Below are 26,430 nucleotides of genomic sequence, written 5' to 3'. Positions count from 1 at the left end.
GGGCAAATATAAACAAACAGCATTAATATATTAAAAAATATGTTTTTAAAGACAATAAAAAATACAAGTGTACCTATATGAACTAATCAGATTGTATTTAAAGCTTTTATATGAATTGCTTACAAAAACCCTCTATAAATGTTTAAGCATTGGTTGTCAAAAGTAATAAAAATTACATATTATATGAACTTAGCTCTGGGGTTTGATGCTATGAAATGGAAACAGGAAAACCATGAGTATGCATATAATTCAGAAAGACATTGGTTTCACAAGTAATGAAGGCTAATCCTTTTACTATGGGTACATTTAGCTCTTGTGGAGAACAGACAGCACAGGAATTATTATTCGCCTTTATCCTAGTTCACATCGATGTTTTTTACATGAATTTTGGTCGATGGGAAAAAAATTACAACATTCTCTTATCTGGAATGCCTAGGTAGCACCTGCACATTACTATATGGACGGGCAGATGAAGATGCAATCTGCAGATGGGACTGATCTAAGCTTTACAATGTCCATCTGAACCTAAGCTACATTAAAGGAACAAAAAATATTCTCTGACCAAATAGTAATCATTGTTAGCATCAACAATCATCTTGGCATCAATCAACTTAAAAGGGTAGTCCAGGACTTTAACATTGATAAGCAATCCTTAGCATAGGTCTTCAATATCGGATTAGTTGGGGTGCAACAGGGTGCACATACACAGATCAGTTGTTCCAAGTGCCGCCACTCGCCGAAACTACTCAATTGCGGAAGAACGCAGCATAGCCCTATTGACGGAATAGTGTCCAAGGTCAGGTATTTCATATCCACTTCTACTTATTAGAATGCAGGATGGATATGCAGTACCCAGCCATGGCCACTATACAGTTGACGGAGCTGTGCTGCGCATCTCCACAACTGAGTAGTTCCAGCTGATTTAGAGGGTGATGGGTGTTGCACCCTCAACGATCAGACATTGAAGACCTATCCTAAGGATTGGTTATCAATGTTTAAGTTATCAATGTTAAATTCTCTTTAACATCAACAGTAAAATTACAGGTTATATTATTTCCTCATTTATTTTATTTTGTAATTTTGTATTTTGTTATTCAACATCTTGTCACACTTCAGTTATATTAAATGATTTCCTATCCTATATGTTAAACAAAATGTACAAGATGTATTGTTTTTTACAAAATGGATGTGAACTCGATTATCCACCAGTTTTTCATCTATCTATGGATTTATACAAGAACTATTTTGAATAGTCATAAAGCACATAAAGGGGTTTTCCCATGAGCAATGTTCATTTTAAAGTTGATTTTAATCCAAAGATCTTAGAATAATAATAATTTATACAATTGGATGTATTTAAAAAAAATAAAAATAAAAAAATGTTGATGTGCTGAGATATTCTAATATATGTGCTCCTGCTATGTACTGTGTAATGGCTGTGTCTGACTATACAGGTACATGGTCTGATCTTACCACAGCTTCTGGGCTGGGGAATAAGTAATAAAGTATACACACATTACAGCACGAGATCACAAATTATTCTTTCTATGAGGCAAAATATTTTTAAAAAACAGGCAGGGAAATGTTTTATATAAAAAAGAATCAGCTGTTATCCCATGCTGTGCTATCTGTATATTCTTTTGCTTCCTCCCTGGCCCAGGAGATTGGTATGATCAGACCATGTTCCTGTACAGTCAGACATGGCCATTACACAGTACATAGCAGGGGCACATACAGTATATAAGATTATTTCAGCATAAGAACATTTTTTAAATACATTCAATCATTTAATTGTAGAAATTATTACTATTCTAAGATCTATTGATTAAAATAAACTTTGAAATTACCTTTGTTCATGGGAAAACCCCTTTAACTTCCAATGGGTGTTATTAAAGAGGTGGTCGACTACACAGCATAGTTGCCACATCAATGTAAAGCTCATAAAGAAGGCTTTTCTCAAATACCATGTGTAGTCAATTGTGCGTCTGAGCGGTACTACAGTGGTCTGCTTATCCCCATCATGTGACCTCTGGTCTACGTGACCTCTGAGATCTGGTGATGTCATGTCAACATCCCGCCAGAGACAGGCCCCAGTCTCTCTGAATGACTGAGCTGTGGGTGGAGTTTCACAGTTCATCAGCGACCAGCATCTTGCGCGCGCTTTCCTTTGCTGCAGAGCGCCGCAAGCAGCGGCAATACTGGGCTGTGTTGAGCAGTGAAACTCCGCCCACAGCCCAGTCACTCACGAAGACTGGGTCCAGCCTCGATGATGAGTCAACTGGAATTTGACATGAAATCACCGGATCTCAGAGGTCACGAATCCCAAAGATGTGTGGATCACAATAGCGCTGCTCAGAGGCACAATTGACTATACAAGGTATTTGAGAAAAGCCTTCTTTATATTGATGTGGCCACTATGCTGTGTAGTGGAACACCTCTTCAAACATGGGGTGCTATAAAGTAATGTAGTAGGATTTTTTAAGTGTATTAGAGAGGTTTTAAACAGTGCTTTTCTGGTTCTGCTCTGTTCTTTCTATTTTGAGGACAGGGTTGCACATAGCAAGGTGAGTCACTAGATTTAGGGACAATCCTGATTTGTCACAGTGAAGTGGCTTTTATGCCTTTTGATAAAATAAAAAGTCAACTAAGTACCTTATGTTATTTACATGTGCACCTACATATTACATTTATACTAACGTGTGCAGACCTTTGTTTTTGGTCTTGCCACTGAGATGTTATTGAAGTGTGGACTTTCAGGTTTAACTAAAGTGGTTGAGCAAAGATATACTGTGAAAAGTTGAAGAATTGCAACCATTGGTCTACAAAGCCTCCTCATTTCAAGGGCTCAAAAGTAATTTGAAAAAGTAACTTTTCCCTAAAATGTTAATTTTTAATTCTTTGCAGAGAATCCTCTGCAGGCAATGACTGCCTGAAGTCTGTAAGCCATGGATGTCACCAAATGCTTGGTTTCCTCCTTTGTGATGCTTTTGCAGCCTTTACTGCAGCTATATTCAGTTGTTGCTTGTTTGTGGTTCTTTCTGCCTTAAGTTTTGTCTAAAGTATGTGAAATGCATGCTTGATGGAGTTGAGTTCTGGTGATTGACTCAGCTTGTACAGAATATTCCACATTTTCAACTTAAAAAAACCCTGGGTGGCTTTCATAGTATGTTTTGGGTCATTTTCCATCTGCACTGTGAAGCTCCTTCCAATTAACATTGCTGCATTTGGTTGAATCTGAGTAGAAAGTCTCGCCCTGTACACTTCAGAATTCATCCGGCTGCCTCTGTCTTCAGTCACATAATGAATAAACACTAGTGACCCAAGGCCATTGGAAGCCATTCATGTCCAGCCATCACACTGCCTCCATCAAGTGTTACAGAGGATGTGCTGTGCTTTGGATCATGAACTGTTCTAAGTCTTCTCCATACTTTCTTTTTTCCATCATTCTGATACAGGTTGATATTAGTTTCATCTCTCCAAAGAATGGTTTTCCAGAACTGGCCTGGCTTCTTTAGATATTTTTGGCAAAGTCTTATCTGCCCTTTCTTTTTTAAGGCTGATTAATGGTTTACGTCTTGTGGTGAACCCTCTGTATTTGCTCTCATGAAGTCTTCTCTTTATGGTAGGCAGACACTGATACACCTACTTCAGGGAGAGTGTTCTTTAGTTGTATGGATGTTGTGAAGGGTTTTTAGTTCATCATAGAAAGATGATTTTTCAATCATCCACCACCATTGTCTTCGATGGATGCCCAGACCTTTTTGAGTTCCCAAGCTCACCAGTGCGCGCTTTCTTGCCAAATGTATGAAAGTGTTGATTTGGTCACTCAACATTTCTGCTATCTTTTTGATGGAGTTATTCTTTATTTTCAGTCTATTGCCGGTCTGGTTCTCTTCTACTGAGAGCTCCTTTGACCGCATGTTGTGAGTTCACAGCAACAGCTTCCAAATGTAAATGCCACACCTGGAATCATTTCCAGACCTTTTGCCTGCCTAATTAATGATGGATTAACAAGGGAATAGACCATGCAGCCCATTGAAGATTTCTTTTTAGATTATTACTTTTGGGCCCTTGAAAAAGAGGCAACTACATATTAAAGACCTGTAATTCTTAAACCTTTACTTCAATTAGGATGTGAATATATTCAAATTAAAGCCCATGTTGATGATATAACTGTATCTTGAATATGTGTTAGTAAACAGTTGAAATGCCAAATCTTGTTTCACTGTCCAAATATTTCTGGACCTAACTCTATACTCATCCATCAGATTGCTAAATAGTGAAAGGCATTCATCATTCCAGTGAACACATTTCTACTTCTGCAGTCTGGATGCAGGAAATAGACATGCTGCATAAAAACAATAACACATCACTGCATTTGAAATTGGGGTCAGAAAGGGCCATTAATTTACTGAACAAAGGTATCAAGGGTGACTTTTAAGCCAAACAGAATTACAGACTAATATTATTTTGTTTTACAATTTTTTTCCCAGAAAATTCTTCTTAGAAGTTGAGATTATTTAATGGCTGAGGGACTTGATGAATTGAGTACACTAAGATGCATGTAGACTTCAGAATTTGTAACTAATCCTTATGTAACTAATTCCTCATGGCAACGTATGGCTTTTTGTCCTAGGGGTGGTGCCAAAGTGGATTCAGTCACCATTCAGTGTATAGTGAGCGGCAGCTGTTACGGCACCCCATACACTGACAGCCAGGTCTAATGATATGCCAGCTGTCAGTAAAGGTACCGTCACACATAACGAGATCGCTAGCGAGATCGCAGCTGAGTCACGGTTTCCGTGACGCAGTAGCGATCCCGTTAGTGAGCTTGTTATGTGTGACACCTACCAGCGATCAGGCCCCTGCTGTGATATCTCTAGTGGTTGCAGAATGGTCCAGGCCATTTTCTTCAAAGACGATGTCCTGCTGGGCAGGACACATCGCTGTGTTTGACACTGTGTGACAGGGTCACAGTGACTGCTGAGATCGTTCTACAGGTCGCTACTGCGACCTGTATTGTTTCTGCATCGATGGTAAGATCTGACTATAGGCCCAGTCACACACAACGACTTACCAGCGATCCCGAAAACGATGCGACCTGATAGGGATCGAGGTCGCAGGGGAAATGTCACACAGTCAGATCTTACCAGCGATGCAGGAACAATACAGGTCACAGTAGCGGCCTGTATAACGATCTCAGCAGTCACTGTGACCCTGTCACAAAGTGTCAAACACAGCGATGTGTCCTGCCCAGCAGGACATCGCGTTTGAAGAAAATTGCCTGGACCATTCTGCAACGACTAGAGATCTCACAGCAGGGGCTGATCACTAGTAGGTGTCACACATAACAAGATCGCTAACGGGATCGCTACTGCGTCACGGAAACCGTGACTCAGCTGCGATCTCGCTAGCGATCTCGTTATGTGTGACAGTACCTTTAGTGCCATCTCACCTGCGACCTCCCAGCGACTTACCTGCGATCCCTATCAGGTTGCATCGTTTTTCAGGATCACTGGTAAGTCGTTGTGTGTGACTGGGCCTTTAGATTCAGGGGTGCGTTGACAGTCGCCGCTCACTATAAACTGAGCGGTGACTGAACCCGTGCCAGTACACCCCTATAATTGGAGGCCTAACGCTGCTGAGAAGAATAAAGTTAACTTCCTTTCTTCAGCAGGGATATAAGTGTCGGCGCAGGGCAGGTTCAAAATGCTATTAACCTGCAAATTAACCCCATATTTGCATGTTAATAAAAATATTTCACGTGCCAGGTTTCCTTTAGCAAATTATATATTGTAAGGACATTAATGATTTAGGATCTCCACAGTTGCATTTACAATCTCTTGCAGGCACAAAGAAATATGAAGTGATGTTTTTCCAATCTACACCGATTGCCTTTTCAGTTTGTTTATTAAGAATCAATTTGCGAGAGTTTAACAAACTTTCTGGAGTAGCCTTAAAATTCTCAAAGGAAATGAATGTTTCACATCCCCCCAAAAGACAACTAAGACTCTTACTGCATATTTGAATGTATCACGACTTAACTTTATTTAATAACTTAGATATATCATCTATGTAACAGCAGCGAGGAGCAGTGTAAATTACTGCAAAAGACTTACATGGAAAGGATTTCTACATGTAATCCCTTTAGATTGGAATACACATTATTTAATGCTCACTTTTTACTTTGTAATATTTTACACATTTGTTTATATGTTCGGCAAATTAGAAAAACCTGTTTTTATTGTTATTTATGGAGGTGCTGAAATTAGAGCAATTTGGATAGATAAAAAAAAATCATTTATCAATTTCCGAAAAGCCAGCGTGAATCTTGTATTTTAAATGAACCGTTAGGTTTGAACATCTGAAATGGAAAGTAAATTGCAAAAGGCAAGAGCCGTGGTGTCTGCAGAACCAGTTTTCTAAAATATAAATTCCTTATTACATTGTACTCATTCATCTAATAGCTCCCCCATAGCGCTCCAAGACATATTTATAGTACAAAGTTTCAAGCGTTAATAATTATTCTTGAATACTGCCATAGTATATTTTTATACTGACAAACCTATCTTTTAATGGTGTTCCTGACATTAAAGTAGATGTTATGGCTAGACAAGACATATTATAGCGTTAATGGAAGAAAGAAAATGTACTCGCCTCAACATTGAAACTGCATCAAGAAGAAAAGCAGTGGAATTATGGAAATCACACGATGGGGAGACATGTTAATGATATGCAAATGATGAAAAACTGGAAACAATGTTCAAAAAATCTCGATTCTTGCAGTATTGAGTATAAGCACATGCAAAAATCCCTTTATTTACACACCTTGGCATGCTTTAATAAGGTTAGACATGGTTGTCTAAGGAATAATCTACCATGCTGAATACATTTGGGCACACAAATCATCAAAATCCACTGCGGACAGCTCTTTTTGCAATTACTGACCAATAATGTCTTAGATGTGCTTGATGTTAGTCAAGCTAGGAGACAATGCAGGCCATGGTAGCACATTTAGTCCACACATATAGGGCACAGGAGCAGGAGCACAATGCGGTTTGACCTTCTTATGTTAAAAAATGACTCATGGAACACTGGAGAAATGGCCTTACTACTGGTTCCATGACAAAATCAATGTCAGCTGTTAGTATACCTAGAATGAAGGCTACAAGGGTATTGTACATTATGCCATCCCACACCATTAACCTGGTAGTAGGACCAGTGTGACGTTCCCTTGTAAAGTACTATTTTAATAGTGTTATTCATGTGGTCTTCTATTTGAACAATAGTGAATAATGATTCTTTCTATACTGCAATGGAAGTTAAGGCCACGTCTCACTAAGCGACATCGCTAGCGACATCACTGCTGAGTCACAGTTTTTTGTGACGCAACAGCGATCTTGTTAGCAATGTCGCGGTGTGTGACATCCAGCAACGACCTGGCCCCTGCTGTGAGGTCGCCGGTCGTTGCTGAATGTCCTGGACCATTTTCTTCAAAGGCGATGTCCTGCTGGGCAGGACGCATTGCTATGTTTGACACTGTGTGACAGGGTCTCAATGACTGCCGAGATCGTTATACAGGTCGCTACTGTGACCTGTATAGTTACTGAGTCGTTGGTAAGGTCTGACTGTGTGACATCTCACCAGCGACTTCCCAGCGATTTACCAGCGATCCCTATCAGGTTGAATCTTTATCGGGATTGCTGGTAAGTCGTTTAGTGTGACAGTACCCTTAGACATCAAGTATCAACTGTTACTGTGTGTTTTATGTGCATGGAGCTCATACTCCATGCAGAAAAAATCAAGCTGAAAAAATTTTGCTTCCATTCTTTCATCATATTCATATCATTATCACATCTACCGATCCTGTGATTTCCATGACAACACAACGTTTTCTTCTTGGTGTTGCACTTGCAATGTTGAGGAGTATATTAAAAATCCTCTCCATTCTCAAAAGCAGACAGATTTTTTAATGTTATCTACTATTTCAGCAGCCACAGTTACAATCTCTCCATAGTGGCCAGTCTACAAGATGAGGAGCTTAGTACTTGGAAGTTCTTTACTGTAGAGACTGTAAGGGGTACTTTACATGCCTGCGACATCGCTAACGATTTATCGTCGGGGTCACGGTGTTTGTGACGCACATCCGGCATTGTTAGCGGCATCGCAGCGTGAAACACGTACGAGCGACCTTAACCGATTGCAAAAGAGACAAAAATTGTTGGTTTTGAAGAGGTCGTCCAAACACCAAAAATCGTTGTCTCGTACTTAGCGATGTTGTTCATCGCTATGTGTGACACCGCAGGAGCGACGAACATCTCCTTACCTGCCTCCACCGGCAATGCGGAAGGAAGGAGGTGGGCGGGATGTTACGTCCCGCTCATCTTCGACCCCTCTGCTTCTATTGGCTGGTTGCTATGACGCCGAACGCACCTCCCCCTGGAGGGAGGGATTGTTCGGCGGTCACAGCGGCGTCGCTGACAAGGTATGTGCGTGTGACGCTGCCATAGCGATACTGTTCACTACAGCAGCGATCACCACATATCGCTGGAACGACGGGGGAGGGTGCTATCACGCTCGACATCACTAGCAATCGCTAGCGATGTCGCAGCGTGTAAAGTACCCTTAAGGGCTGGTCTGAATCTGCTTGGATCACTGGACCACACTGTTTTCTCCTGATCCAGACAATTTCAATGAATTGGTGCTCGCTTGAACTTGTAAAGGCAAAGCTGCCTCTGCTTGCAGGATTGGAGAGCACACAATTCAGAAGAAGATACATTGGCTTAGGGAATGCTCCAGTATTAATAATCCTCATCATCGTTTTATTGATATATCACCAATTTATTAAGCATAGCTTTATGATTGGGGGGGCATATAGAGATAATAAACACAGTACAAAGTAACACATAGTTCAATAGTAACAGGAGTGAGGGCCCTGCTTGCAAGCTTACATTATATAAGGAAATGGGGGGGGGGCACAAAATAGGTAGAATGTGCTTGTCATTTACCTTGAAAATTACTCATAAGGCCAGGGCCACACGAGTGTACGGCATCTGATGCGAGTGCATCGGATGCGACTTTCGGCTCCCGTTGTGCTGCGAGTGGAAGCCGAGTGTCATGCCACTGAGATCCAATCCTGTGATCTCAACACAGCTGTGGAGGAGAAGGCGGCTACTGCGGAGGAGAGGGAGGAATTAATCTCTCTATCTCCTCTATTGCCAGCTGATGCGATTATCGCACTGCATACCTGTGTCATCCAGGTGCAATGCAATGTTTCTCTTGCACCCATAGACTTGTATGGGTGCGACTGAAAACAGATCAGATTCCACCTGCAGCATGCTGCGACTGTTTTCTTGGTCTGAATTTGGCTGAGAAAATAATGGCAGATGGGAGTGACCCCATAGAGTAACATGAATCTAGGAGGAATGAGATTTTTTATCGCATTCCACTTGGACCATTTTACTCGCTGTGTGTCCTAGCCCTAACTCGCAAACTTTTCCACATTCTCCACCCCACATTTCATTGAGGTTCCATGTAACACATCAAAAGCAAGCAGCAAGTACCCTTGAAGTGCAAAGGAAATAGTATACGACCTTCTGCAACATTCCAAAATTAAAAATCTGGAAATTGTGATGTGCATCTGCACCCAGCTCACCCTACTATAGATCCACTTCTCATGCAACCACCACTGCTTATTCCTTGGAGCACAACTCCATCAGCCCCGTACATCTAGAGGCCAAAACCATTAATGTCTGCAAAACAGCTTCAACTCAGTGAGACCGAATGCAGAGCATCCATAAATTGCAACCTCTAAAGGGGGTTTTACACGCAGCGATATCACTTGCGATATTGCTGGTGAAAGCACCCGCCCCCGTCGTTTGTACGTCACGGGCAAATCGCTGCCCGTGGCGCACAATATGGTTAGGAGCCGTCACACGGACTTACCTTCCTAGCGACATCACTGTTGCCGGCGAACCGCCTCCTTTCTAAGTGGGTGGTCCGTGCGGCGTCACAGCGGCATCACTAAGCGGCCGCCCAATAGAAGCAGGGGGGTGGAGATGAGCAGCCGTAACAACCCGCCCACCTCCTTCCTTTCTTATTGCCGACGGCCGCAGGTAAGCTGTAGTTCGTCGTTCCCGAGGTGTCACACATAGCGATGCCTCGGGAGTGACGAACAACCTGCGTCCTCAACAATCAACAATCAATTTTTTATGAAAAATAATAACGATTAACGATAAGGTGAGTATTTTTGATCGTTAACGGCCGTTCATTGGTGTCACATGCAACGACGTCGCTAACTATGCCGGATGTGCGTCATGGTATCCGTGACCCCGGCGATATATCGTTAGATGCGTCATTGCATTGCGTGTAACGGAGCCTTAAGCTGTGTCATAGACTATCAATGAGACCCAGTCTAGACCCTGATTGCCCCACTCAAACACTCATACACGCTTTGACCCAAATAAATAATGACCAAATGAACAATGCTAATTATTGTCTTATCTCAGATATATTCCTAATGCTAATCATCTCCCATACACATAGCTAAAAGATTCCTTACGCTGTATTATTTTGCCACACGTAATATTTGCATGACGACTTTACACCATGGTTGCTATCTGCTCCATTAACATTACTTCTGCTACATTTGTAAAACATTTAACTAGGAATTCTAGCATTAGCGGTGTAGTACTTTAACCTTCATTGCGAGCATTACTCGTGGTTCATTACAGTTAGATTAGATTGCTTTAATTAGTAGCTGACAACCTTGTAAAGCATAAATGCTTAACCAATTGAGAACATTTTCTGGTAATATCTGAAGATTTTATTTTAAATGTTCCTTTTTTTCCGTTGATTAGGTCTTCTGTGGTTATTCCTGGTCCATTAGATACCAGGGGTGGCCCAGACAGGCTCAGTCCATCTGTTTGGGAAAGGAAGTATGACCCAACAGCTTAAATCTCTATGTTGGAGGTCAGGCAAACAGAACTACTGTACTGTTCCTTAATAGCAGTCAGATGCTTCACTTATGACACTCTTTTGAATTAACAGATCATATTTTCTCACTTCACTAGTCAAATGGTAGTAGGCTTAACACTAGTGGCACCATGGGGGCATCTTAGATCAGAATGAACAGCACAAAGCTGTTGCCGAGGGCTAAGACAACATTTTAAGTGCAATCAAGTTGAGAGCGCAGCATTTTATACTAGTAAAAAACTAACAAAGAAAACAACATAAAGGACACTAAAGGGCCTATATATAAGGGAGCCTTTCTATTGTTAGTTACATGAGGATTGTAAATAAACAATATTATATTCATGAAAATAATGCTAGGTTTACATAAATGTAGCACAACTTTATAATAAAACTACAATATCAGTACTGGACCATATGTGTTTTTGGTACCAGGGGATTATTCACATTAGGTGCAGAGGTTGCAGTTATACAAAAGTCAAGGTTCTTTTACCTCTTCTGAGAAGACAAACCTTTAAGATAGAAACAAACTAAGCATATACCAACTGTATAAAATAAGTAAAAAGCAATAACATAGGGCACTGTATGCACACTGTTTTTGATAAAAAAGCATAACGCCTCCATTGCGTCAAGGTTTACCTCAATAGAGACAGTCTCAAATTCTCTAATTTTACAACGAAAGGAAGGAATGGGACTCGATTTGTTTTTGTTGTATGTACAAAAACAGGTCTGGCCCCCATTTCCCTTAGCTAGATATTTCATTTACTGCATTTTTAGTTTTTTAAGACACACCGGATTATCACATGCACCCCAAATTTAGCAAAAAAAAAAATGGGCTCTGTTTTGAAATCCGGTGGTGTTTTACCGGGGAGTTTGTGGCAGAGCTGGAGGATCGGGGAGTCACGGGAGGCAGGGGCGGTGCTGGAGTACTAAGTGCTAAGTTATTAAAATAAAACTAGTTCACTAAGTTCCTTCTTCCCTCAAAAATAATATAACTGTATGTTAAGTTTGCAGGTGATTTACATCAGAAGTCAGCTGTCATACACAGCTGCCTCCTGCTGCAAGTGCTCAGGCCAGACATGCTGCCGATCTAAGCACTTTAATTCCTTAAATGCTGTTGACAGTGGTAACTGTAGCATGTGAGAATTCTACCAAATCCTTGACACCGCCACAGTGCGATCCCAGAACGCTGATGTCTGCTATGGCAACAGGGAGGCCTGATAAATTATTCCCTACCTGACATTTCCCCACACCAAGCATATGCCACTGACAGTGTGGGCTAATAATTCTCTTAATTGTAAGTTAAAGATTGACAGTAGGGGTAGTGCACTATGTTATATACTGTATTTTAAGAACTATGTGATGCACTGGACCATAAGATGCACCTAGGTTTTAGAGGAGGAACATAAGGAAAGCAATATGAAGCAAAAAATGTGATCATGACGCACTGCAATGGGGGAGGATCTGCTGCTGACACTTTTATGGGAGAGATCCTGGGCCCCTTCCTGGGATATATGTCTTCCATTATGGTATATATGTTGCCCATTCTGATGTAAATGTCCTCATCCTGGTATATAAGTCCCCCATCCTGGTATATATGTACCCCATCCTGTTATATATCCCCCATCCTTGTATATATGTCCCCTATCTTGAGCCCATTCTGGTATATATGTCCCTACTACTGGAATATATGTTTGCCATCTTGGTATATATGTCCCCCATCGTGGGCCCATCCTGGTATATATGCCTTCCATTAGGCTGCACTTTTTAACACATGAAAAAAATAATCGATTCTACTCACCTTTCCTCCACACCCCAAGTAGACTACGTCCTCTTCTGATGTTGACAACTGACTTTGTGGAGTAGCTGACGGGCAGCACACAACATCACTGCCATGCGCCCCAGTCACAGACGCCGATGTCAGCAGCTGGCCAAGCAGATGTTAGTCCAAAATGCATATTCACAGCTCCTTATACCCATAATACTTCCCACCTCTTGGAGCTGGTGTCAAAAAACATGTTCATAGTCATTTACTGTCATTGACCTCGGTGCCGAGAGGTAGGAGCGATTATAGGGGTGAATATTCTGTTCCCTTTCATGAGGAACACAGGGACACATGACATCACCGGTTTCCAGCAGTGCTCACCCGGCTCCCTGCTGCCTCTTGTGACCCTGATCCACGGCTATCACCACAACCCCCCCCCCCACAGTGAGCCAGGTACATTCGGACTATAAGACGCACAAATTTGGAGTTACAGTACTTATGATGCTGCTAGAATACTGATGTAGAGTGACTCCCTGGTCAAAACAAATCAATAGAAAGTTATAGAGTAGGGAGATCAAAACCATTCTTTGACCAGTTAGGCTCTGTTGCAACAATAAGTTCTTTTGAGGCTGGGTATTTTCATTCATTAAAAATGCAGCGTCTTAAAGTTCCATCAAAGTGGATGGGATTAATAAAAATGTCATGACCACTGTACTTTCTTTTTCTACACTTTGTAAGTGACACGCCCACGGGGTCTTGGAGGTTACTCGTCACCAGGCCGGTGAGGGTTTGGCATGTCAAAGCGACCAGGCCCAGTTTCGTGACGCCAGCAGTGTCAATAAAGAAGGTTGGGGATGATGGGAGTAGTTATTTGTGATGCCAACCTGTGGTGTGTGACTAAATATGGGAGCCGCCGCTGCGGGAGGTCTTCTCTGGGGTGGATGATAACGCAACTCGGATGGTACAGCTCTCCACAGGCAGAGCTCAGGCCCCTGGGAGAATGTTGGGAGTAGTAGTCACCTATGGTGTAGGGGCGCGATGATGGAAGTCTTGGCAATGATGGGATGACACAAAGGGTGCAGTTCAAGTTCTTTACTCACTGAACTTACACCGCCTTTGGAGTGCCGTGTTCCGCTGCGATGGGCTCCAGTCGATCCCGGATAATTCAGAAGTCAAGGCCGGTGTTTCCTTCTGTGTGTCTTTTCCAGTGGTCTTCCCTCTTGGGCTGTGGAATGGGTCATGGGTACCTGCTGCACTCCCCGAAAACCCTGGGATCCCCCTTCTTCCTAAAAACCCGGGTCGAGCCTCCAGCTTCTGACCACGGGCCCCTTTCTGTGCAGTGTCTTCCGACATCTTTTCCTGAGTCTGACCTGGCTCAGGCTGCGCCTTGAGCTAACTGGCTCCTCACTTCCCCTGCAGGTGCCTCGCCTCCTGGGTTGCTAAACTAGTGGGCAAAAGGTCCCATACCTCATTATGGCCACCCCTGGCACCCACTCTGGCCCAGTCCCAGTGACAAAGCTCCCGAGTTGTATGTTGAAAGTGTTGTGGTGGTTTTCCAGTGATGATCTCATCCGTATCTGAGATGAGTACTGCACCCCTAGTGGGGTGCAGTACCCTGTGGCGCCCGAAGCCGCAGGAGCGCCATATAAGCTGACCTCTGATGCATGTTTGAAATCCGCAATATGTCAATTTCTCATAGGCACTCACAGAGTTTTCTGAAATTTTCATCATAGATTTTCAGTAGTTGTGGAAAATCCACAGGTAAAAAACACATATAACTTTTTAATGCATTTCTGCTGCAGAAAAACCACATGTAATCAACACATCACTGTATCAATAAAGTTTTGACAAAGCCAAATTCCAGGAAGTATAAAAAAAAAAGCAGCTTTATTAAAAACCTGACATACCAAAGAGACAAAAAGCACAGAATTAAAAACGTTATAAAAGCACAAGAAAAAAATGCAATAAACAACTATATGTAAAAAAGAAAATGCAAGTAATCTCATTTACACATTAGGTCCAGGAATGGTGCAGAAATTCTGCAACATCAAATACTCAACTTATTCGTGGGTACTAAAAGCGGTATTCTCATCTCCAAAATCATATCCCAATATGTAGTAGGTGTAATAATAATAATAATATTAGCAAACACCTCCAATTAGAAATGTAGTATAGTTCTCCTGATTACCTATGTCTCTTACTTCATGTACAGGGCATTGCAGCTTAGGTATCCATGGTTATGAACACTCATATAATGACACTTAGCTGCTTGTGGTCATAACCATGGATACCTAAGCTACTGTAATGCCCTGCACGTGGGATAAGCAATATAGTTGTCATGGTTGTGCCCCACTCAGATAAGCCCTCTGGTGAGTCTGGGACCAGCAGGTCATAATACCTTATCATGGGCAGGTCTGCAGCTTGTGTTTAAATGTAGTTGCTTTCTTTTGGTGTTGTAGGAGTTAAGGACTCTTTTCTTATTGGCTATCCTTGGTAGCCTCAATCTCAGTTACAGCTCTTTGCGGATCCTCCCCTTTGCATTAAAGAGTCACATGTCTTACCATCTGATGCCAGTGATAGAATCATTTTTGAGCTGTCCACTTTGGAAGGAGCACGTCACGGGAAGAAGCTGATGAGTGGTGACAATTGCAGCAGCAGTGCTTCACTGCATTAGAGGAGTTTGAAGTGTTTTCCTTATTATATCTACTTTTCCACTGTCTGTCTAACCTTCCCTTGTGTTGCATTATTGTAGAGGTGAGACTAGTGATCTCACCGGCCTTTTCACTAGCCAGGGCAAGTCAGGGCCCAGGAACGGGATCGACAATGAGGGGAAGGACTCATATAGCCACATTAGGGAGTGCAGAGAACACCCTCAGGTGAGTGTGGGAGGTGACCCCTCTCCCCTCTCCCTAGTGCCAGGTCCCACCATTCTATCATGTCCCCGTGTGTTGTGGCACTCGCCAGGGGATTTACATGTACCTGGCAGAACCCTGGCAGACATTGCATGACAATAGATAATCACGAGAACTATACTACATTTCTAATTGCAGTTATTTGCTAATAGTCTTATTATTACAACTCCTACATATAGAGATGGGATCTTGGAAATGAGAATACCCCTTTAACATAAGCATGTACAAGTAACTGCACCATAAAGCAGTGTTGTTTTGTTTGACTTTTGTCCAAATAATGTTTTGTGTGAAAGGATAAGTTTTTTGGGCATACTGAAAAATTAAGTGGAGATAGTTGAAAAAAATTACCAGATTGGAAAAATGGAAAGACCCTTTGAATTTTTTGATCAAACAGCCATTGTTTCGGACATAATCCCTGCGGATGTGGGGTATTTTGCCTACATTATGCAATTTCAAATTGCAAGTTAGGGATACGCAACATTGATAGAATTTCCATCATACTTCTATTAAGAGATAACAAGAAATGTTTTGGAGAATGAATTATTTTTCCTTTGTCTTTCAGTCCTACGTTATAAGCTCCAATTCTGCTAGAAATTTGTTTTCTATCTCCAGCTTACTTCAATATGGTGTATTTTATGTGATTTTAGAACAAATTAAGTGCATTCACAAAATAACACGTTTTAGGGCTATGAAATAAAATGATTGCAGTTCGCAAGGAAAATCACAGTCACAGTCTGGCGTCTCACTTCTTTGTGTGGAGAAACAAAATTTATGTTGTTCTGGGCCAAAAAAAATATAAATGTGTTTAGCAAATAGATTAAAATTTTTAGATTGTGGAATATTACCATATAAAAATAGAAATATTAATATGTTCATACTATGAAAAAACTAATATTTGTCCACGTTTATATTTTTAATAATACAGTTACAAACATGGTACAACTATAGAGCACATGTGAGGCCGAGTTCATCTTGTATTTTTAGTTTTTTTGCATGATGCAAAAGGAACACAACACCCTCCATACTGGTGTCTGTATTTATTGTAGTATCATCAGGTCACGTTCTTATGGCAGTGTCCTGGGCTGTGTTCTGTACTGGATCATGGAATGATTTGCACCTGTTCCATTTTATTGAACTACTAGTTTTTACTTACAGTGATAAATCCCAGACATCCCATTACATCTATCTACATAGAGGTCATTTCTAGGAGACCCCATGCCACATTCTGAGCTCATATGACAAGAAGAAAGTAACAAAGCAAACTGATATAAGCTTTGCTTCACAAATGATCCAGAATACCAATCAGTCATGATAAAGAGGAATATTTAATACTAGCTCTAATACCTGGTGTTGCCCGGGATAGTAACTAAGTGTCTTTCTGTCTCTCTCCCACTCTCCCTCTCTCCCTGTCTGTCTTTCTCTCTGTCTGTCTGTCTCTGTCTGTCTGTCTCTCATTGTCTGTCTCTGTCTGTCTCTCATTGTCTGTCTCTGTCTGTCTGTCTCTATCTGCCCCTATCTGTCTGTTTCTGAATGTTTGTCTGTCTGTCTCTGAATTTTTGTCTGTCTGTGTGTCTTTGTCTGTCTCTGGCTGTCTCTTTCTGTCTGTCTCTGTCTGTCTGTCTCTGTCTGTCTGTCTCTGTCTGTCTGTCTTTGTCTGTCTGTCTGTCTCTATATCTCTCTGTTTGTCTCTCTGTTTCTATCTGTCTCTCTTTGTCTCTGTCTGTCTCTCTCTCTCTATTCGACTCTTCAACAACATCATATTACCTCACACTTAAGCTTCTTATACTAAGAATGTCCTTTGTTGCCTATAGCAACTAATCAGTGCTCCTATTAATGACCTGTAGCTCCTAGCTCCATTGACTTTAATGTAAGCAGGTTTTTTGGCGAATAACTGTAAAGCACGGGGTTAAATTTTTCCCCTCAAAACAGTCTATGATGTTCCCTGAATCAAATGAGGTGCCTGTGCAAGATTTTGTGATTGTAAATGTAACATTGCGGATTCCTTAAGCGGACATACATATACACACACACACACACACACACACACACACACATACACTCAGCTTTATATATTAGATATTAATTCAATATAGAATTAGAGTAGCTGCTTTATGTCATGTAGGATATGATAATGTTCTCCATTCAAATAGAAAACAATATATATGTTTTAATTTAGGGCAGGGGTCCCCAACTTGTGGCTCGTGAACCCATTGTGTGTGGCTGCCAGCTCGGTGCATTAGCTTCAGGTGTATCTATGACGCCCTGTGCAAGCCAGGGGTCACAGGTCACAACACACACACACACCACATTCCCTGCAGGTACACCAGCTAACCAGAAATCCTTGTTGCCTTCCTCCAGGGGCTAGTGTCCACACAAGGGGGTGGAGCCAGGCGGTTGGTGTCCACCCACCAAGGAGTTCATAGCCCTGGAGGCAGGAAGGAGCAGGCAGTTCAGCCAGGGAGGAGGAAGTGGAAGGAAGTGAAGTGTAGTGGAGCTGAAGAAGAAAGCTGAAGTGACAGAGAAGTGAAAGTAGAGAAAGTGCAAAGTGGCAGTTTAGTACAGCCTGAAGTGGTCTGAGGCTGTGTGCCTGGACAGAGACAGCAAGGTCAGCAGACGGCGGAGATTGTCTGGAGTGGGACTGTTTGGAGGTTCCTGGAAGGACCGCGGACGGGTGGTGACCCGACGGTCTGGAGCAGCGTGCAAAGGACAGTCAGCACCAGGGCAGGGGCCTCTCGGACCCCGGCAAGGCTTGGAGTCGCCATAATTTGCCAAATCCGTCAGTGAAGGGGACGTAGATCCCCCAACAACCAAGTCCCGATTGAAGGCAACAGCCCAGCCATTATAGGGGAGACACCGCCACCGCCAGGGCACCAGTTTCCCCAGGGCCAGCGCCTGCGGGTAAAGTGTGGAGCTCCTCCGGCCCAGATTGTAGTCGGGGAGCGGGTAACCGGTGGGAACCCATCGCTACCAATAGATGTAACATAGGTGCAGGGAAGAGTGACCATCACCGCCAACTGCAGGGAACCGCAGCACCGTGAACCGTCCGAGGGACCCGTCCAACCAGCCGTTTGTTTACCAAAAACTGTGTCAACGTCTCAGGCTGAGTGAGTACCACAGTGCCGCAAGGCACAGCGCTGCCCCCGCGTCCCTGCGCCCACCAGGCCCTGCACCTCCCATCTCATCACCGGGCCCCGGGATCACCAACCCCTACCCACGGAGGGGCAACACAACACCTGGCTGCTCCGCATCACCATCCCCGGGATCCCCCATATTGAGCAGCGGTGGTGAAATCACCACAACCGTGGGTGGCGTCACGGACAATAAACAATCCCCACACCCAACAATCCCCTTTCACTCACGGGCGAGGAGTGCCGCTCGAGAAACCCCCGGGATCCGGCCCACAGCTCGAGCCACCACTGAGCAGCAGCCGCCGGACCCGAGCAGAAGGGGTGAGCGTAGTGTGCTGACACCCTCCTCCCCGCCCGCGACAACTTGGCGTCACGAACAGGATCCTACCGCTCTGCCGTTTGGTAGAGGTGCGCCTTGTTACCGCCGGAGGTATCCGGCTGAAAAATTTCAGAAGCCGCCATCTTTGGCGCGAAAAGTTCCCGCTCGAGCGTCTTCTCGAGTAGCAGAGGCGCGAAGGCCAAAACCCCGCCCCGAGAGAGGAGGGGCCGGAAAGAGCTAAGGGGGACGCGATGGCGGCTGGCTGCATGTGAGCGCGGCTATAGAAGCAGGGACGCCAGGACTCTGCAGCAGTACTGGGTTCCTGGAAGGCACGATTGCCAAGATGTACAACCCAACTCCCAACGAGGAAGCCCCCGCGCCCGGCACGGCGACGTGGTTGAGGGACCGGACCGTCCCGCTAAGTAACCGTCTGCAGGCCCATATGCAACTCCTCCTGGAGGAGTGGGAGACCGACATGGCGGACGTGGTGGCTGCTATGTGGAGACGCGAGGCTGAGGAGGAGTTGGAGGAGCGGGTAAGCGACCCACGCCCCTGTATTCCTGAGGGATCGGCCGTTGGGGCTGAGGGACCCGGCCGGCTTCCGCTCACCCTGCCTCTCTTTTCGCTACCCGTGATAGCTGCTGCCGCCCCGCCATTAGGCCCGCTACCTGCCCAACCGGTAGCGATACCCTGCCCGGCCGCTCCGGCGGACCAGATGGCTGCAGACGTCCAAGATGGCCCTGAAATGCACCAAGGGGAACCGCTAGAACCGCGGCCCCTTAACAGCGTAGTGCCAGAAGTCCCAGTAGAGACGGTGCCAGACCCTGAGCCCGGGGCCGTGGCCTGGATGAAGGCCCGGGTGATTCAGTTCCACCGGCGTCAGCAGGAACAAATCCTTCGGATGATGGAGCAGTGGACCAGCGAGGTGGAGATGCTGATGACAACCACCCCGATGTACGAAAGGGGAATAGATGTAGCAGAACCGACTGGTGACCCACGTCCCTATGTCCTATCTGGACCGGCCGCTGCGGCTGAGGGGCCCGGCCTAGTCTCGGCCTATGCATCGCCCTTGCCGTTACTTATGGGGCGCCTCAGTGTAAGCTCGCCTACTCTGCTGCTCCGTGCTACCGCAGAAGGGGCTGAAGTGTTGGATGCTGGAGACCAGGAGGCTGCGGCAGCTGGCGGCAACCCGCCTGACGCAGGAACAAGAGATGACGACTCCTGCCCCAGCTCCGGGTGCGCTGTTGCAGTTGAAGGAGCAAGTGAGCGTTCCCACTATGTAGGAGCCCCAGTGGTCGTCCATGCCCCGTGTACCGGTGGAAATGGGTACCGGGTGCCCCTGTCACCGCAGGCATGTCAGTGCATGTTGGATATGCTGGTGGAGGGGGATGGAGCTGCGTTAGCTGAATATCCGGAGTAGGGCAGCGGATGCCCGCTGCAGCAGTCCCCGTTGGGACCACCACTGAAGTTGTGTGAATTCATGTTTAAAAGTTTGTTTGAAAGTTCTGCTGATGATAAGAAAATGATTACCGTGTACTTCACCTGATTGTCTGCTTGATTTGCAACCGGCCGGAGCCGGCAGCGTTCTCCCAGTGGGGACCGTTTAAAAGTTTGCATGGGAACTATCCATGGACAAGCCCGTGAACTTGCAGGGCAACCACAAACGTTAAGTGGCTTGTAAATATGTTGTTTGCCGTTACCGTTTCTGCAATGCCGCCTCCGGAGAGGCAGGTTGGAGGGAGGGCCCTCAGCAGAGCAGGCTGGGGCCCAGCCACCAAAGGAACCGGTGGCTACCCTCTGGAGGGGAAGGACAGATCCCGCTCGGGTACCGTGTGCTGGACTGTGGGTCAAGGGGTGCTGCCTGGGCTTTAGGGGCAGCATCAGGGCCAGGTTGCTTAGGTGGGAGAGAGCGGAAACCGTAACCGTAAACCGTTTGAAACGTTTAAGAATGTGCCTCCCGATGTGGGATGATGTTATAATATATATGTGTTTATTCTTTTTACATTTACAGAAAACAAAAAGGAAAATAAAACCGGTGTTGGACGGGCAGCCCGAGGACGGTCTGTATTTTGCTAAGGGGGAATGTGACGCCCTGGGCAAGCCAGGGGTCACAGGTCACAACACACACATACCCCACATTCCCTGCAGGTACACCAGCTAACCAGAAATCCTTGTTGCCTTCCTCTAGGGGCTAGTGTCCACACCAGGGGGTGGAGCCAGGCGGTTGGTGTCCACCCACCAAGGAGTTCATAGCCCTGGAGGCAGGAAGGAGCAGGCAGTTCAGCCAGGGAGGAGGAAGTAGAACGAAGTGAAGTGTAGTGGAGCTGAAGAAGAAAGCTGAAGTGACAGAGAAGTGAAAGTAGAGAAAGTGCAAAGTGGCAGTTTAGTACAGCCTGAAGTGGTCTGAGGCTGTGTGCCTGGACAGAGACAGCAAGGTCAGCAGACGGCGGAGATTGTCTGGAGTGGGACTGTTTGGAGGTTCCTGGAAGGACCGCGGACGGGTGGTGACCCGACGGTCTGGAGCAGCGTGCAAAGGACAGTCAGCACCAGGGCAGGGGCCTCTCGGACCCCGGCAAGGCTTGGAGTCGCCATAATTTGCCAAATCCGTCAGTGAAGGGGACGTAGATCCCCCAACAACCAAGTCCCGATTGAAGGTAAAAGCCCAGCCATTACAGGGGAGACACCGCCACCGCCAGGGCACCAGTTTCCCCAGGGCCAGCGCCTGCGGGCAAAGTGTGGAGCTCCTCCGGCCCAGATTGTAGTCGGGGAGCGGGTAACCGGTGGGAACCCATCGCTACCAATAGATGTAACATAGGTGCAGGGAAGAGTGACCATCACCGCCAACTGCAGGGAACCGCAGCACCGTGAACCGTCCGAGGGACCCGTCCAACCAGCCGTTTGTTTACCAAAAACTGTGTCAACGTCTCAGGCTGAGTGAGTACCACAGTGCCGCAAGGCACAGCGCTGCCCCCGCGTCCCTGCGCCCACCAGGCCCTGCACCTCCCATCTCATCACCGGGCCCCGGGATCACCAACCCCTACCCACGGAGGGGCAACACAACACCTGGCTGCTCCGCATCACCATCCCCGGGATCCCCCATATTGAGCAGCGGTGGTGAAATCACCACAACCGTGGGTGGCGTCACGGACAATAAACAATCCCCACACCCAACAATCCCCTTTCACTCACGGGCGAGGAGTGCCGCTCGAGAAACCCCCGGGATCCGGCCCACAGCTCGAGCCACCACTGAGCAGCAGCCGCCGGACCCGAGCAGAAGGGGTGAGCGTAGTGTGCTGACACCCTCCTCCCCGCCCGCGACAACTTGGCGTCACGAACAGGATCCTACCGCTCTGCTGTTTGGTAGAGGTGCGCCTTGTTACCGCCGGAGGTATCCGGCTGAAAAATTTCAGAAGCCGCCATCTTTGGCGCGAAAAGTTCCCGCTCGAGCGTCTTCTCGAGTAGCAGAGGCGCGAAGGCCAAAACCCCGCCCCGAGAGAGGAGGGGCCGGAAAGAGCTAAGGGGGACGCGATGGCGGCTGGCTGCATGTGAGCGCGGCTATAGAAGCAGGGACGCCAGGACTCTGCAGCAGTACTGGGTTCCTGGAAGGCACGATTGCCAAGATGTACAACCCAACTCCCAACGAGGAAGCCCCCACGCCCGGCACGGCGACGTGGTTGAGGGACCGGACCGTCCCGCTAAGTAACCGTCTGCAGGCCCATATGCAACTCCTCCTGGAGGAGTGGGAGACCGACATGGCGGACGTGGTGGCTGCTATGTGGAGACGCGAGGCTGAGGAGGAGTTGGAGGAGCGGGTAAGCGACCCACGCCCCTGTATTCCTGAGGGATCGGCCGTTGGGGCTGAGGGACCCGGCCGGCTTCCGCTCACCCTGCCTCTCTTTTCGCTACCCGTGATAGCTGCTGCCGCCCCGCCATTAGGCCCGCTACCTGCCCAACCGGTAGCGATACCCTGCCCGGCCGCTCCGGCGGACCAGATGGCTGCAGACGTCCAAGACGGCCCTGAAATGCACCAAGGGGAACCGCTAGAACCGCGGCCCCTTAACAGCGTAGTGCCAGAAGTCCCAGTAGAGACGGTGCCAGACCCTGAGCCCGGGGCCGTGGCCTGGATGAAGGCCCGGGTGATTCAGTTCCACCGGCGTCAGCAGGAACAAATCCTTCGGATGATGGAGCAGTGGACCAGCGAGGTGGAGATGCTGATGACAACCACCCCGATGTACGAAAGGGGAATAGATGTAGCAGAACCGACTGGTGACCCACGTCCCTATGTCCTATCTGGACCGGCCGCTGCGGCTGAGGGGCCCGGCCTAGTCTCGGCCTATGCATCGCCCTTGCCGTTACTTATGGGGCGCCTCAGTGTAAGCTCGCCTACTCTGCTGCTCCGTGCTACCGCAGAAGGGGCTGAAGTGTTGGATGCTGGAGACCAGGAGGCTGCGGCAGCTGGCGGCAACCCGCCTGACGCAGGAACAAGAGATGACGACTCCTGCCCCAGCTCCGGGTGCGCTGTTGCAGTTGAAGGAGCAAGTGAGCGTTCCCACTATGTAGGAGCCCCAGTGGTCGTCCATGCCCCGTGGTGGAAATGGGTACCGGGTGGGTACCGGGTGCCCCTGTCACCGCAGGCATGTCAGTGCATGTTGGATATGCTGGTGGAGGGGGATGGAGCTGCGTTAGCTGAATATCTGGAGTAGGGCAGCGGATGCCCGCTGCAGCAGTCCCCGTTGGGACCACCACTGAAGTTGTGTGAATTCATGTTTAAAAGTTTGTTTGAAAGTTCTGCTGATGATAAGAAAATGATTACCGTGTACTTCACCTGATTGTCTGCTTGATTTGCAACCGGCCGGAGCCGGCAGCGTTCTCCCAGTGGGGACCGTTTAAAAGTTTGCATGGGAACTATCCATGGACAAGCCCGTGAACTTGCAGGGCAACCACAAACGTTAAGTGGCTTGTAAATATGTTGTTTGCCGTTACCGTTTCCGCAATGCCGCCTCCGGAGAGGCAGGTTGGAGGGAGGGCCCTCAGCAGAGCAGGCTGGGGCCCAGCCACCAAAGGAACCGGTGGCTACCCTCTGGAGGGGAAGGACAGATCCCGCTCGGGTACCGTGTGCTGGACTGTGGGTCAAGGGGTGCTGCCTGGGCTTTAGGGGCAGCATCAGGGCCAGGTTGCTTGGGTGGGAGAGAGCGGAAACCGTAACCGTAAACCGTTTGAAACGTTTAAGAATGTGCCTCCCGATGTGGGATGATGTTATAATATATATGTGTTTATTCTTTTTACATTTACAGAAAACAAAAAGGAAAATAAAACCGGTGTTGGACGGGCAGCCCGAGGACGGTCTGCATTTTGCTAAGGGGGAATGTGACGCCCTGGGCAAGCCAGGGGTCACAGGTCACAACACACACACACCCCACATTCCCTGCAGGTACACCAGCTAACCAGAAATCCTTGTTGCCTTCCTCCAGGGGCTAGTGTCCACACAAGGGGGTGGAGCCAGGCGGTTGGTGTCCACCCACCAAGGAGTTCATAGCCCTGGAGGCAGGAAGGAGCAGGCAGTTCAGCCAGGGAGGAGGAAGTGGAAGGAAGTGAAGTGTAGTGGAGCTGAAGAAGAAAGCTGAAGTGACAGAGAAGTGAAAGTAGAGAAAGTGCAAAGTGGCAGTTTAGTACAGCCTGAAGTGGTCTGAGGCTGTGTGCCTGGACAGAGACAGCAAGGTCAGCAGACGGCGGAGATTGTCTGGAGTGGGACTGTTTGGAGGTTCCTGGAAGGACCGCGGACGGGTGGTGACCCGACGGTCTGGAGCAGCGTGCAAAGGACAGTCAGCACCAGGGCAGGGGCCTCTCGGACCCCGGCAAGGCTTGGAGTCGCCATAATTTGCCAAATCCGTCAGTGAAGGGGACGTAGATCCCCCAACAACCAAGTCCCGATTGAAGGCAACAGCCCAGCCATTACAGGGGAGACACCGCCACTGCCAGGGCACCAGTTTCCCCAGTGCCAGCGCCTGCGGGCAAAGTGTGGAGCTCCTCCGGCCCAGATTGTAGTCGGGGAGCGGGTAACTGGTGGGAACCCATCGCTACCAATAGATGTAACATAGGTGCAGGGAAGAGTGACCATCACCACCAACTGCAGGGAACCGCAGCACCGTGAACCGTCCGAGGGACCCGTCCAACCAGCCGTTTGTTTACCAAAAACTGTGTCAACGTCTCAGGCTGAGTGAGTACCACAGTGCCGCAAGGCACAGCGCTGCCCCCGCGTCCCTGCGCCCACCAGGCCCTGCACCTCCCATCTCATCACCGGGCCCCGGGATCACCAACCCCTATCCACGGAGGGGCAACACAACACCTGGCTGCTCCGCATCACCATCCCCGGGATCCCCCATATTGAGCAGCGGTGGTGAAATCACCACAACCGTGGGTGGCGTCACGGACAATAAACAATCCCCACACCCAACAATCCCCTTTCACTCACGGGCGAGGAGTGCCGCTCGAGAAACCCCCGGGATCCGGCCCACAGCTCGAGCCACCACTGAGCAGCAGCCGCCGGACCCGAGCAGAAGGGGTGAGCGTAGTGTGCTGACACCCTCCTCCCCGCCCGCGACATATCAAACACCTGGGAAACGCAGGTCAACAGATAGAAGAACAGATCTGGATGCCCACTTGTTGGGTGGGTTGGATAACAATTGTAAACTGGAGATAGAATGATACTGCCAGTAAGAGATGTGTTTGAAGCCACATGCAACAATGTGGTATTTTGTATGTAAGAATACTGAATTGAGGTAAAGTTGGCTATCCTAGATGTAGGTATGTAAGTGTCCTGCCTATAATGGAAAAGTCAAGCACTGGTTGTCTTAAACCAGGTTCTTGATGACATGAAGAATAAAAACATTAGTTATAAAAAATAGAAAAAAAAATTAGTTACATTCACTACGGGGGAACACTATTCTCCTTAAGGAGACTTTGCAAGCCAGTCTGGCTGCCAGGTAAGGGGACTTATAGCTGCAATGCCCCTCTGGGAAATATTCAAATTGTCTCTCCAGTAAAGGAGACAAACTCTAGCACAGCGCCACCTATTGGAAGTAGCGATCCTAAAAGTCACAAGTGGATTTTCAACAATCCATTGCAATATGACTCAGGATATATAAGCCAGATCAGAATCCCAATTTGCAGACACGGTGTTTCGGGGTGCTTGCCCCTCGTCAGTGCAAAGTATGGGGGTGTCTGATCTGGCTCATGAGAAAGCTATGTGGGGACCACGGGGGAACACTATTCTCCTTAAGGAGACTTTGCAAGCCAGTCTGGCTGCCAGGTAAGGGGACTTATAGCTGCAATGCC

At 46.9% G+C, this 26,430-nt stretch overlaps 1 protein-coding gene across 2 annotated transcripts in view; it reads right to left on the bottom strand.

The window, feature by feature from the left end:
• Positions 1-26,430, bottom strand: part of FSTL4 (follistatin like 4) — a 1,562,686-nt gene that overhangs the window by 8,907 nt on the left and 1,527,349 nt on the right. The gene's annotated exons all lie outside the window — the stretch shown is intronic.

The sequence above is a fragment of the Anomaloglossus baeobatrachus genome, chromosome 4 (assembly GCF_048569485.1).
Source record: "Anomaloglossus baeobatrachus isolate aAnoBae1 chromosome 4, aAnoBae1.hap1, whole genome shotgun sequence".
NCBI classification, from domain to species: Eukaryota; Metazoa; Chordata; class Amphibia; order Anura; family Aromobatidae; genus Anomaloglossus; species Anomaloglossus baeobatrachus.
This window is presented reverse-complemented; position numbering and strand designations above follow the sequence as displayed.